At 39.6% G+C, this 12,389-nt stretch overlaps 1 protein-coding gene across 2 annotated transcripts in view; it reads left to right on the forward strand.

The window, feature by feature from the left end:
- Positions 1 to 12,389, forward strand: part of LOC140734903 (small integral membrane protein 29-like) — a 95,672-nt gene that overhangs the window by 38,523 nt on the left and 44,760 nt on the right. Inside the window, exon 2 of one of the 2 annotated variants that reach the window (XM_073059580.1) lies at positions 10,010 to 10,159. The exons of the other annotated variant lie outside the window; for it this stretch is intronic. The gene's annotated coding sequence lies outside the window, so the exon portion shown is untranslated. The remainder of the gene's footprint in view (positions 1 to 10,009; positions 10,160 to 12,389) is intronic. 2 annotated transcript variants of the gene reach the window in all.

Below are 12,389 nucleotides of genomic sequence, written 5' to 3' on the forward strand. Positions count from 1 at the left end.
AATACAAAGAAACACAACGGAATGATGAACAACTGTACACAACTGAGATAGTCAAACAAAACTATGCAAAATACAATGAACTATGCAAATATAAAAAGAAAAATGCGAAATAATTGAAATAAATAAATATTGAAAACATGAGTTTTAGAATTCTTGAAAGTGAGTACGTAGAGGTTGTGGGAATATTTCAGTGATGAGGCAAGTGAAGTTAGCCCCCCCCCCCCCCCCCGGTTCAACAGTTTGATGGTTGTGGGCTGATAACTGTTCCTGAACCTGGTGGCATGGAACTTGAGGTTTCTGTACCTCCTTCCTGATGGCAATAGTGAGAAGAAAGCATGATCTTGGATGGTGGGGGTCCTTGATGGACACTGTTTTCTTGCAACAGTGCTCTTTATGGATAGGCTCAATGGTGTGAGGATTATTCCTGTGATGGACTGGGCTATATCCACTACTTTTTACCAGGCTGTGTTGTAACCAGTCAGTATACGTTCTACCATGTAATCTATAGAATGTTGTCAAAGTTTTAGATGACGTCCTGAATCTGCACAAATCTCTAGTTAAAATTCAGTAAAGCATGTACGAATATTAGTCCGTGAGCCAGTAGGGTTGGTCAGTACCATCTGAGGGGAATAATGCTCATAGTGATTTTTGGCAAGGTACATCTCTAGAGTTAGAAAATATGTGATGGCATTGCACCAGTGGTAGCTTTATCCAGTTCACCACCAACTGTTCAGCTTCCTCTTCTCTCTCCATCTTCCATCCTCTGCCAACAGGGCTTGGCACTTGTGGGTCCTTCTCCAAACATCTTCTCCACATACCAGCCTGGTAGTTGGCTTGCTGTGCACGTTTTGTTAAGCAGTCCTTGCATGGTGGGAGTTGATGACTTTTGATTTCACCTTTTTTGGCACAGAAAAGGTGATACCTGAGCTCATTGACCTTGGTGGTCAATGCTTTTGGAGCATACAGGAGACATTTAAATGCCTCCAGTTTGTCCATCAGTTCTGGGGAGAGGTCCTATTCCTGACCCAACTGTAAGAATGTGTCCTGAGTTTCCCTGTTGCTGGTCAGAAGTTTTAGGGCACTTGTCTTCCCTTTGCCTGCAAAAGCGCTTACAGTGTCACATCCTGTATATGCGTACAACCCGATGAGAGCCCTACAAACCTCCATGCCAACAGTGGCAGCAACCTTCCTGATGTCTACAAGCCTTGTACAGGTTCCAATGTCACACTTCTGGAACAACGGGGCCTCAATCTTGTCACAAAATGCTAAAGACATGATGAAGACAGCTGTGTCTTCTGAGCAGATCACGACAGACTGGAATCCCTCTCTTGTGGCATGGGCAGCATGGAGAAGTAGGTGGCCATCTGCTTCTTCTCGTTGACACTGAAGAGCTGACGCCTCCTCACTGTCTTGAGATGTGATTCTGTAACATTTGTCATTCACAGTTGCATACAGAATCTTCTCTGTACTCCGCCTTTCCTCCGTTCATGGACTATGAAGCTAATGAGACTATTTTTGTTACTGACTTTGGTCAGGAAGCTCCTCCACTGCCTCACCATCTGTGTGCCTGTGATACTTTGCAACTCATGACCAGTCTCTTCACCCCGAAGAGATCTTTCACTATTCTTGATGGAGTTCTCCTTGTAGGTGTCGAACACAACATCTATTCTGCTACTCTGACTGCCTTCCCTCAGAGCCATACCCAGAATTGTTGTGGCAACATCTCTGAAAGTAACTTGATCACCTTTTACTCTTTGGACCAAGTTCATTCTATCAATCACTATAGCAGAGTTTCCTGGGAGTTGCTCTTCTACTGCTACATTTTTCTGCAAGGTTGTGGCTAAAGTAGCTTTATTTGTCTTTCTCAGCAATCCTTCTGGTGTGGACAGGACTCAGGGCAATGGTCCAAGGAGATAAGAAAGGATATCCTCCATACGTAGACTGCGCCCTTGTGCCATCACTATGATGCCTCCAAACAAAAACCTGTCTGCTTTCAAGATGATCACCCTCCCATTTGATTTCACTTCTCTCTTCTTACACATATCACTGAATGTTTTCAGCTTGTTGGTTTTCATTGGGTCATGGAATTTCTTTGCTGGTGGGTCTTCCTCTAGTCTCTCATCCTTGAAGCTTGCATAGCATCGCTCACCAATCTCATATGCCTTCATCAGGTCGGAGGCAATGTCTTTGGGGGCTGCCTTTGCTGTAGAGAAGCTACGATGCAATGTAATCACATATTTTCTAGCACTAGCAGTGTATACCTTGCCAAAAATTACTGTAAGAGTTATCCCCCCCAGATGGTACCGGTGGCCCAAATTTGGGGTCCTGGCTCACAGACTATATACCCAAACAGAGCAGTGTTCCTCCTAGGCCAAGGTGCAAAACACATTTATGAACTGCACATAGCACCTATGGTTACAACTGTAGAAAAATGTGTAGTCACAAAGAAAGAAAATATATAGCCCAAGTCTCTCAGTGGCATGAAAGTCTCTGAGTATAGATTGCTGGTAAGTTGTCTTGGTTCAGCTTGCTCTTCTAATGAGTGAACACTGGAGGGCTGCACGGAGCAAACATTGGAGAGTAGCACAGAGCGAACACTAGAGGGCAGGAGGCTACCCCCCCCCCCCCCCTCCCCACCCTCTGCCATCTCCTACCTGAGGCACTGTTATGCCTTCTTTGTAATGTCACTTGCGTGCTGCATGCACCCAGGACAGGTTCTCTGAAATGATAATGCTGAGGAATTTACGTAAAGTTGCCGCCTCTCTTCACCTTTGATTCCTTCATGAGGTCTGGCTTATGGACCTCCAACTTCCTGCTCCTGTAGTTAGTAATCAGCCTTCATCATAGGAGTAGCAGTGAGTAGTTCAAAAAGGTATCTCCCAGCCATCTCAAAACAATTGGAGGTAAGCATTAAATAGTGATCTTGCCAGAATGTCCATGTCCTCTGAATGAATATTGATAATAGTTTCCCTGCCTCGGTTTGGAATTCTCCTTCATTGATTTTACAGGGCTGTTTTTGGAGATGTTATAAATAGGATGTAATTTCTTTACCAAGATTGTGTGAACTGTAGCTTAAATTGCAGCTTTTAAGAAGCTGATGAAGGGTCTCTGCCCGAAGCATCGACTGTTTATTCCTTCCCGTAGATGCTGCCTGGCCTGCTGAATTCCTCCAGCATTTTATGTGTGTTGCCTTGGATTTCCAGCGTCTGCGGGTTTTCTCGTGTTTGAGCTTTTGAGAATTATTAGTTTTGAATTAAGAAAACTACTTCAGCAATACATAAAATGCTGGAGAGGTCAGGCAGCATCTATGGAAAAATAAGCAGTCGACATTTCAGGCCGAGATGTTGACTGTTTATTCTTTTCCATAGATGCTGCCTCGCCTGCTGAGTTCCTCCAACATTTTGTGTGTGATGCTTTGGACTTCCAGCATCTGCAGACTTCCTCACGTTGTTGAAGAAGACTATTATTTGGAAAATTAATTGTATTCATCTGCATTACTGTTGCTTGGTGACAATGACTTTTGCGAATTTAATTTGAGGAAATTTTCTGTGAACTGCACTAAATTACTTCTTGTTCCTGGAGTGTTCCACAAGTTGCAACTCAAAACACGTCAGTCCTGATGAAGGGTCTCGGCCCGAAACGTTGACTGTTCGTTTCCATAGATGCTGCCCGACCTGCTGAGTTCCTCCAGCGCGTTTGTACATGTTGATTTGACCACAGCATCTGCAGTGTACTTTGTGTTCAAAACACATACCAACTTGCCTGCCACCCTCTGTCCTTAATCCGCTCGCTTCGCGCTATTAAAACAAAATGTAACAAGTTGGGATGACCTTGTTAATCAAAGTCTTTCATTTGGTGCAGAACATAATGGTTTTTAAGTGCACTGGGTGTGTAGCACTTAGCAATGTACCAAGTTCTTTAGTCTGTGCTGAGTTAACAGATCTAAACCTGAGGGCAGAACAAACACTAAATTTGACTTCAGTGTCTCTAACTTAAGGTTCTTAACATAGAGGTCACTGGATAACATCTGGTTTGAATTAGGTTTTGCTGTGATTGAAGAGCTCACCTATATTAACAGTGGATCTCAGATGAAGACATTACTAGAGAGTTGCTGAGGCTAATGGAGCTGTCCACAACCTTCAAGGCATTGGATGGGAGGGAGGTTTAATGGAAGAGAAAACTGGGTTTGCATGCCATGGATCAAGTAAAATCGAGGTGGTATGCTACAATATCGTAAGCCCGTGTGATAGTGTGGAGGTGTCGCTAGGTTGAGTGAATCCATCCCATTATGTTCAGTGAGTTTCAAAAGCATCTTTTTGAGAGGGAACTGAATGTAGTCGTTTCCATGGAGTCGGGAGGGATAATAGTTTGGAATCACACAAACTGGCCCTCACTCAAATCCTAGTTAACTCGCTAACAGTTGTGAATGGGGAAAGTGGTGTAATATTCCTAAATGCTGATTGTGTGAGGTAATGAGAGGAAGACAGAACCTCATTTTTAACAGCCAGAGGTATTTTTAAAAAAGAAGGAAGATTTCTAACCTTCACCTTTGACACATTCGCTGTAGTATTTCATTTCTAAGCTAGAAACACATTCTCAAATGTATCCCATTAGTCACAGTTTGTATACTTTATACACATCTGCATTTTGGTCTTTGGAAATACATTTTTCTACATTTTATTCTTGTTACGAGTAGTATTGTTCTTAAATTTTTTTGAGAGAATTAATTGCATTGGTCACTTGGGATGGTTAATTAGATAATTATAATAGATACATTGTTGATCCATACTTAAATTTTAGTTTTTGCGGTTCAATATCTACTTGAAAATAAACATGTTGAACCACAAGAACAGCTATTCTTCTTCCAGAGGGAGGAAACTTTTAAACAATTTTTTGAGGGCCGACCTTTTAAGGTAAATGAGAGATTTCCACTGCTATTCTGGCTTAAAGTAAGGTTAAGGTTGGCACGGCCGCAGAACTCTGATTTGGCATTTCTGTACCAAACAAGTTTATAATCAGCGGAGCTCCTCAATGGGAAGCTGTGGGCTACTCGAGAAATATTTGAGTAGCAAGCAATTGGAGTAAAACACTCCTAATCCTTTTCCCTGAGCAATAAAGAGAAATCCTGTTTACCTGAGTAATAAAGTCTGCCACAGTGAAATCTGTATTGAGCTGTCTGGTGGTGAAACATAAAAAGATTATAAATTATGTGTTTTGTGCAGATTTTAATGACAATCACATAAAATTTTATAAATGCATATCATTCATACTTGTTTCTTCTGGCTTTCCTCTCACTTCATGATTAAAGCTCAGATATATTTTTTCAGTAACTCTGTGATGGGTGTCTTCATTTAGTTAAAACCTATGGTGACCTTTGAATTATCTGATTTTGTTAGCTAATATTTGTGGCCATCTGGTTTAAATTTGCTGTTCTATGAGTCATTTTACTTTGATTTAGTCCCCCTTTTATTCTATAGAATGGGCTCTCAGGAAAATGTCTCATAATTGCAATTCATTATGTTTTTTTTTAAAAAGCAACATTGCAGATTTAAACATACTTAGCTAAACTGGGTTTACATGGAAATATTTAAAGCATACAAATTGTTAAGTGAGTGTTGGAGTAGTTAGTTTGTGAAAGTATAAAGTACATGTTTCATTTATATTGCTATCACATCCTCTCTTTGACAAACTAAAAGTTTGGGGGAGCAGCTTCCGTTTCCAACAAAGGAAGGATGAGTGATCTTACAGGAAATGATGCACAACATTTTTGGCATCAAGCATGCAAACAGGCAGTCTGCATTATATTTTCACTCAGCTTTTTCTTATTTAAGCAATATGGACTTCTGCATTTTAACTAATGATAGTGACCACTTTTGCATTCTTTAAAATTCATTTATCTTGATTTGTAATCTTTTTGATTTGGCATCCTGTCCAAACAAAAACTGACTGGTCCTTCCTTGATAGCTAAACGTTTCTATAATATTGAGTCTCCTAGATCAAGAATGTTCCAAGTTCAAAGTTTGGTTTATACTGTTCCCGACCTTAGTAGAGACAGAAATTGAACACTAAAATTACTTTTGGTTAGGAAATGGGAGGGAGAAACCAAATGTAGTTTTATGATCTTTACTGCTATCCCATGGTCCTCAGGATGTGAATTGTGGCATCGGATGAGAGTATTTGCCCAGATTTTGTTCATAATGTTAGTGGAGTTATCATTATTGCTTTTGTTACTGCATTAAGCTGACAACTTCACTGTCATCTCTTGCATTCACAGCTTAAAATAAAATATTCATATTGTTGTAATTCATTCACTTCCTCTCCTTACATTAAACTGTTTGCATCTTCCTATGCTGCAATAAAGTGTTGTTAGAATTGACAAGAAAATTAAACAAATTCTGCTGTGTAGAAAATTCCTTGAGTATCAGTGAGATTTTAATTTCCCCTTGTCAACCTTAAAAATCCAGTTAGTATTCATCAACTATAAATTTCTTATAATACTTCAAAATATGAGATTTTATTTTTAATTAAATATTTGATTTTGATTTCAACTTCTGCCTTAATCTTACATTCCAGTATGTATAATATTTAGAAACTTACCGGAAAAATCTCTTTAAGACTTCTTTGATGCATTCTACTGATCAGCCAGTTTGATGACACAGAGGTGACATCAACAGACAACAGAAAAGGGAATGGTCTTGCCAGAAAGATTGATAGAACCTTATGGGAACTTACATTGAATATCTTAGCTTCACCTCTGGCTATAAATAATGGATCATTAGGTTTGGCTGTGAGATCTTCCTCTTGTTTCAGCAGCCTTCAAAAATTTAACACAGTCTCTTGTACAAATAATTGCTGTTTAAGTGAAGCACCTAAGGACTGCCACCGCATGAGAATGTATTCTCCAGAATGCAGTGTTCTCTTCTTTGGAAGAATGAAGAAAGAAAGAGCAGCCTGTCACCAATCTAACCTTCTCAGACCTAAGATTTGATCCACACTTCTACCAGGCTGAATACATGCATTGGCTACCTGGTATGTCATGTGTGTGCTAAATTCATCCAGAATTACATTTTTTGCACCCTATTCGTCTAGAACCCAACATTCCCTAACCTCTACAGCCTCTTATTCCTCTATTTATGTTTACTTCAAAATTCTCACCCTTGTCTACAAATCCTACCATGGTCATGTTTCACTGCAACAGTCTTCTTGCATTGCATTGCCTCGGTTTATACTCTAGTATCCCAGGTTTAGATTACTGTACAGTCTTCTCAGATCATTGAAATGCAAACTTACAATGATTAAAACCCTCAGCATTCTAATACGTGCTTCCCAATCTCTTCCACCTATTATATGTACTTTCATAAATCTGCCTTTGACCGCCTTCCCTAACCTAACCATGTTCCCAGCTGTTCTTTTTCAGCCAAGCCACTCCGAAATGCTGGAGGAACTCAGCAGCTTGGGCAGAATCTGTGGAGGGAAATGAACAGTTGACAACTTGCTGAGTTCCTCCAGCATTTTGTATATATTGCTGAAGATCTCCAGCATCTGCAGAATCTCTTGATCTTTTTAGGTGGGGGGGGGGGTTATGTTTATATACATCACTAAATAAACAACACATTGCATTTATAATCTGACATGTAATATTAGCCCCAAGTGTGAAGGAAACTTAATGCCATGAGGGACAAAATACATGGCATCTATCTTTAACATCATGAATAGAGTGGTTAGTTTTTGAATTACTGCAACAGTAATTTCTATTACACCCCTTTTATAATTTCTATGAAAAGAAGCCCTATAGGTACAAGTTAAGATTGCAAATGTGACCTAATTTTCTCCTTAAAATTTGCACTGATGTGCTTTATTTTATCTATTTTAATTTGCATATCTTTTGTTGGACATTGCATTTTCATAGATCGAGTTCACTTGAACAAGTTAAAGAAATTTTGAGAATAGTTGTATTCTTCCTGCAGTTATCCTGCCACAGAAACTGTGCTTCATAATTTCTTGATTAAGGTTCACTTGTTTTATCCAATGGAGTGATGGAGCACTTTTCACATTTATTATTGAAATTATCACCATCAGTACTGTAAACTGAGAAATATGAGGGTCATTGTCCATCTGTCCTAATAGAGAGAACTGATTTCAACCACAACTTTGTCAGAGTTCTCCATGTAATGGCACTAGGTTCTGAGGCTATGAAAGGGCAGATCTCCCATTTGTCTTTCCCCTCCTAAAAACTATTAGCCAAAATAAACTGCTGGAGGAACTCAGTGGATCAGGCAGCATCTGCAGAGGCAGATTTATTTATTGAGATACCGCCCAGCAATTCCCCCCGATTTGATCGGAGGACAGTTTACAATGACAAATGAGCCTACTCACTTTGACTCACTTTGGACTGTGGGAGAAAACCAGAGCACCCGGAAGGACCCCACACAGTCACGGGGAGAATGTACAAACTCCTTACAGGCAGCAACGGGAATTGAACCCAGGTCGCCTGCACTGTAAAGCGTTGTGCTAACCACTATGCTGCTGTGCCATTCCGGGTGGGCGGTCATCATGACTCCTCGTCCTAAATGTCAGCCATCCCTTTGCTTTCACCGACACTGCGTAATTCCCGAGTTCCTCTTGTATTCTTTGTTTTGCTCCAGGTTACAACACTTGCAGTTGCTTGTGTTACCGAGGACAACTTTGAACTCATTGATGAGTTTATTGATAGCAGAATAGCCCAAATAGGCACAGGAATGAATCAGGCCACCTGGACTGGCCAGCAGAGGCTTGTGGAATTTACTCCAGCAAGAGGAAAGGGAAGGGGGGGGGGGGGGGGGGGGAGGGCAGCAGAAGTAAATTAGCATGGGAAAAATAAAGCAATGCCCATACGAACTTTACTAAATGTTTATCAAGGTCTTGCTGGAAGATTATAATCAACCCGTTTTGTTTCTTTTTGAAAATTTCTTATACTTCAAACGAGTAAATTAATTGCAGGAGGGGTAATGGCGGATTTGATTTAATCTCAGTTTCATGATCTATATCCTATTGAACATTTTCTTCAGATGACAAGTGCTGAGGGGATTGTAAATATTGCCAAGTTAGTTACTATAGACTTAGTCATAGTAATATCCGGAGATACAAAAGAAGCAAGTTGCTGATTCAGCCGTGATTCACCCCTCATGTTCTCATTAATAAACTTGAAGTCTGTCAACAACATTCTGTCTGGTCCACACCCTGGAACAGCTCACACAGGACCCAAATGCCGGTATATTGTAGTAACATTTGGTCCCAGCAAAACTTTCATGCCTTCCGACTCCTTCTCCTCCATCAACTGTTTTATGGTGTTATTGGAAATGTGTGGGAGAGTCTCGGTGAAATTAACAGCAGGACCAAACAATGGAACTTTCACTGCCTCTGTGCAGTAAAGATCCGGAACTAGATGAGCTGGTTTTCATCATGAACTTGCGCTTTGTCACGTGGACTCAGATGTTTACTATTTCAAATATGTAGTTGTTCTGCAAGCAATTACATTGCTGCGCTCCCCCCCCCCCCCCCCACCCCGGACTCATTAGCGGCAGTTATGAATGAGATTATTTTGGAACGAGGGAAATTAAAATTTGAAAGCGTTCATCAGTAGCATTCGTGTCCGACCAATTCATGCATCGATTAAAGAGTGAATAAAGTATTTCAAAAAGTAACAATTTTAAAAATCTGTCACAAGTTTGCACACTATTTGTTTGCATTTACAACATGCAAAGCGTGTGCCAACACTGTCAAGTTCAGGAACTTTAAAATGCGCGATTGATCTTCAGGGTGATGCATACTACAGAGCTTCTGTATTCTGTAGTACCCTTCACACTCAGAACTTGTAGTTTCTTAACAGAGTTAATAACTTGCATGTGTTGTACTTCGGGTCTGTATTTGGTTAAAGCTAACCTTTAATTAGAAGTCTTTGGATTTGTGCACACCAGACACTGGGATGTTATTAGTGAGTACTGAATGCTGTATGTGTTACTGCACGCAGATCAAAACAAACTCGGTATACTCTGACAGCATTAAACCCCGCTGAGACCTGATGCAGGATATGGTTTTCACTTCCAAAAGAAATTTATAATCCACAAGAACTTGCCAGATGTTGTAGCCTGATGCTTGAACTTCTTTACAGATTTGCAGGGTAGGTGGTCACTTGATATGTATCTGCAAAAATGTTATATAGAAAAAACCCTTCTAATTGTAGCATGTGCATTGTTCTTCAGTCACTCTGTTCCCAAGTCACATTCCTGCCCCAACCTTATAACACTTTTTTTTAATTGTTGCCTTTTGGGTCTGCAATGTAAATTTGACATTCTCTTTAATATGAAAAACAAATGGTTTAGTTATGTCATTCATACAAGATGTATTTGCAACTGAGACTGTGAAATATTTTAAAGTTTTAATTACAGTTGCTGGAAACAATAACATTTTTGAATAATTGTAAAGGAGTCTGACTAAAATTCTTGGGTTTCTAAGCTAAAAATTAAACTTATTGAAAAAAGAATTGACTGTGGCTAACTGGTCAGTGTCATTTCTTTGTCAAGGTAGAGTAAAATTAGAAGCAGTTGGTTTGGTGTTGCTCATAACTTCAGTAGTATGTATTTTGTAAAAAAAAACCTCAAGAAAGTAAGTATTAAAAGCAGTAGACCAATTAACCCTTTGTTGTTTGTTCATTCACTCAATAACATCAGGTCCAGTCTTTGATGTTAGTCCCATTTTCCAGTACTAACTCTTAACCTCTTGATTTTCCCTTAACATTAAAAAAAACATTTATTTTGTGTCTTGAATATCCTCAGCATCAGAGACTTCACAGCCCTCTTGAATCAATAAATCCAAAGATTCCCTATTGGATGAAGAAATGATCATTTAAGCTTTGAACGGCCAGTCACTCTGAAATAGCGAACCCTGGTTCTAGATGCCCCAAAGAGAAGACATCATCCCAATACTAACATGCCAAGGTCCCTAAGAAACTTGTGTGTTCCAATACTTGCGTTATTTAGCATACGCTTACATAGGTAAGGCATAGGACCTCTCGCAGACAAATGGGATTAGTGCAGATGGGGAAAGAAGTCAGCATGTGTGTGATGGGCCGAAGGCTCCATTTCTCTGCTGTAAAACTCTATGACAATGGAGTCACCTAGAAGTATTCTTCTGAGCATATGCCCATTTTTCTCAATCTGTCATCAGAGGACAATTCCCTGGGCCAAGAAATAAACAGGTATCCTATTAATGTATTCCACTTATCACAAAGAATATTCTTTAGATAGAGGGATCAGCCTGCAATCACTATTCTAAGTTCAGTATCACCATGCCATACATTATTTTAGTAAAACATTTTGTATTCAATTCCTCTTGCAATTAAAGCCAACATACCATTTACATTCCAGTTCTAAAGTTGGCAGCATACACTGTTTTAGTTAGGTCCAAGCTTGCTTCCCCACCATTTGTCTTGTCCTATCAGGCATATTGTGGTAAGGAGACAGCAACTGAACAACTAGCCAAGGTAAAGAAAATTCAGAAGGAGAACCATCTGTTGGCTATTTACACTTGCATATAACTATCAAAATATAGTGTTCAGGATTGATTACCACCAAAACATCGTTCATTATACTAGAAATCTAATTGGCATGGTCAGTGATGAAGAGATACTCCCCACAAAATATCTTCCCATTTCATTCCTATATTCTGTAGGAGTACTGGGGCATACTGGAAAAGTGAAAACCTCCAACAGACTGATCTTTTAGGCTGAAGAATTCCCACAGTCAGAAAATCAGGAAATATAATGTGTGAATATATTCTTAAAGGAATGTGAAATAAAAACATTCACATTTCATTAAAGGAGAAATTGAAATATTCTCATCTTAAACATATACTTTTAAGTGTTGTTCAGAGGGAATGACAATCTTAGAAATCAGATGCTGCTGTCATTTTTAGAAAGCTGTGATGGCAAATAATTACAGTATTTTGCAATCATAAACTGCAATTGATGTGAAAAACTCTGGAGAAACACAGGAAGTGTTTCATTTTTAATAAACGTGCATAATATGCCAACTACTGTTCTTTGTCATAAATTTGGGCACCATTAGTGGTGTTTTACATTGCAAATACATTATTATGACGTGCCCAAGTGTACCCCTAATTATTGTAGGGTCACCAATCACTCCTTAATATCTCTGTTATATCACCTTCAAATAGAACCAACAGAATTCTGCCATGAATGGTCTACCTTTCAGCACTTTCTATAAACTAGCCCACATATCACCAAGTACTACGTCCACCTTGCTCATCAGGTCTACACTAAATAGTAGTCTAAACCCATGTTTCACATCAGGACTACACCAAATACTGAGCCCACCTTTCCCATCAGGTCG

This window comes from Hemitrygon akajei, chromosome 10 (assembly GCF_048418815.1).
Source record: "Hemitrygon akajei chromosome 10, sHemAka1.3, whole genome shotgun sequence".
NCBI lineage: Eukaryota > Metazoa > Chordata > Chondrichthyes > Myliobatiformes > Dasyatidae > Hemitrygon > Hemitrygon akajei.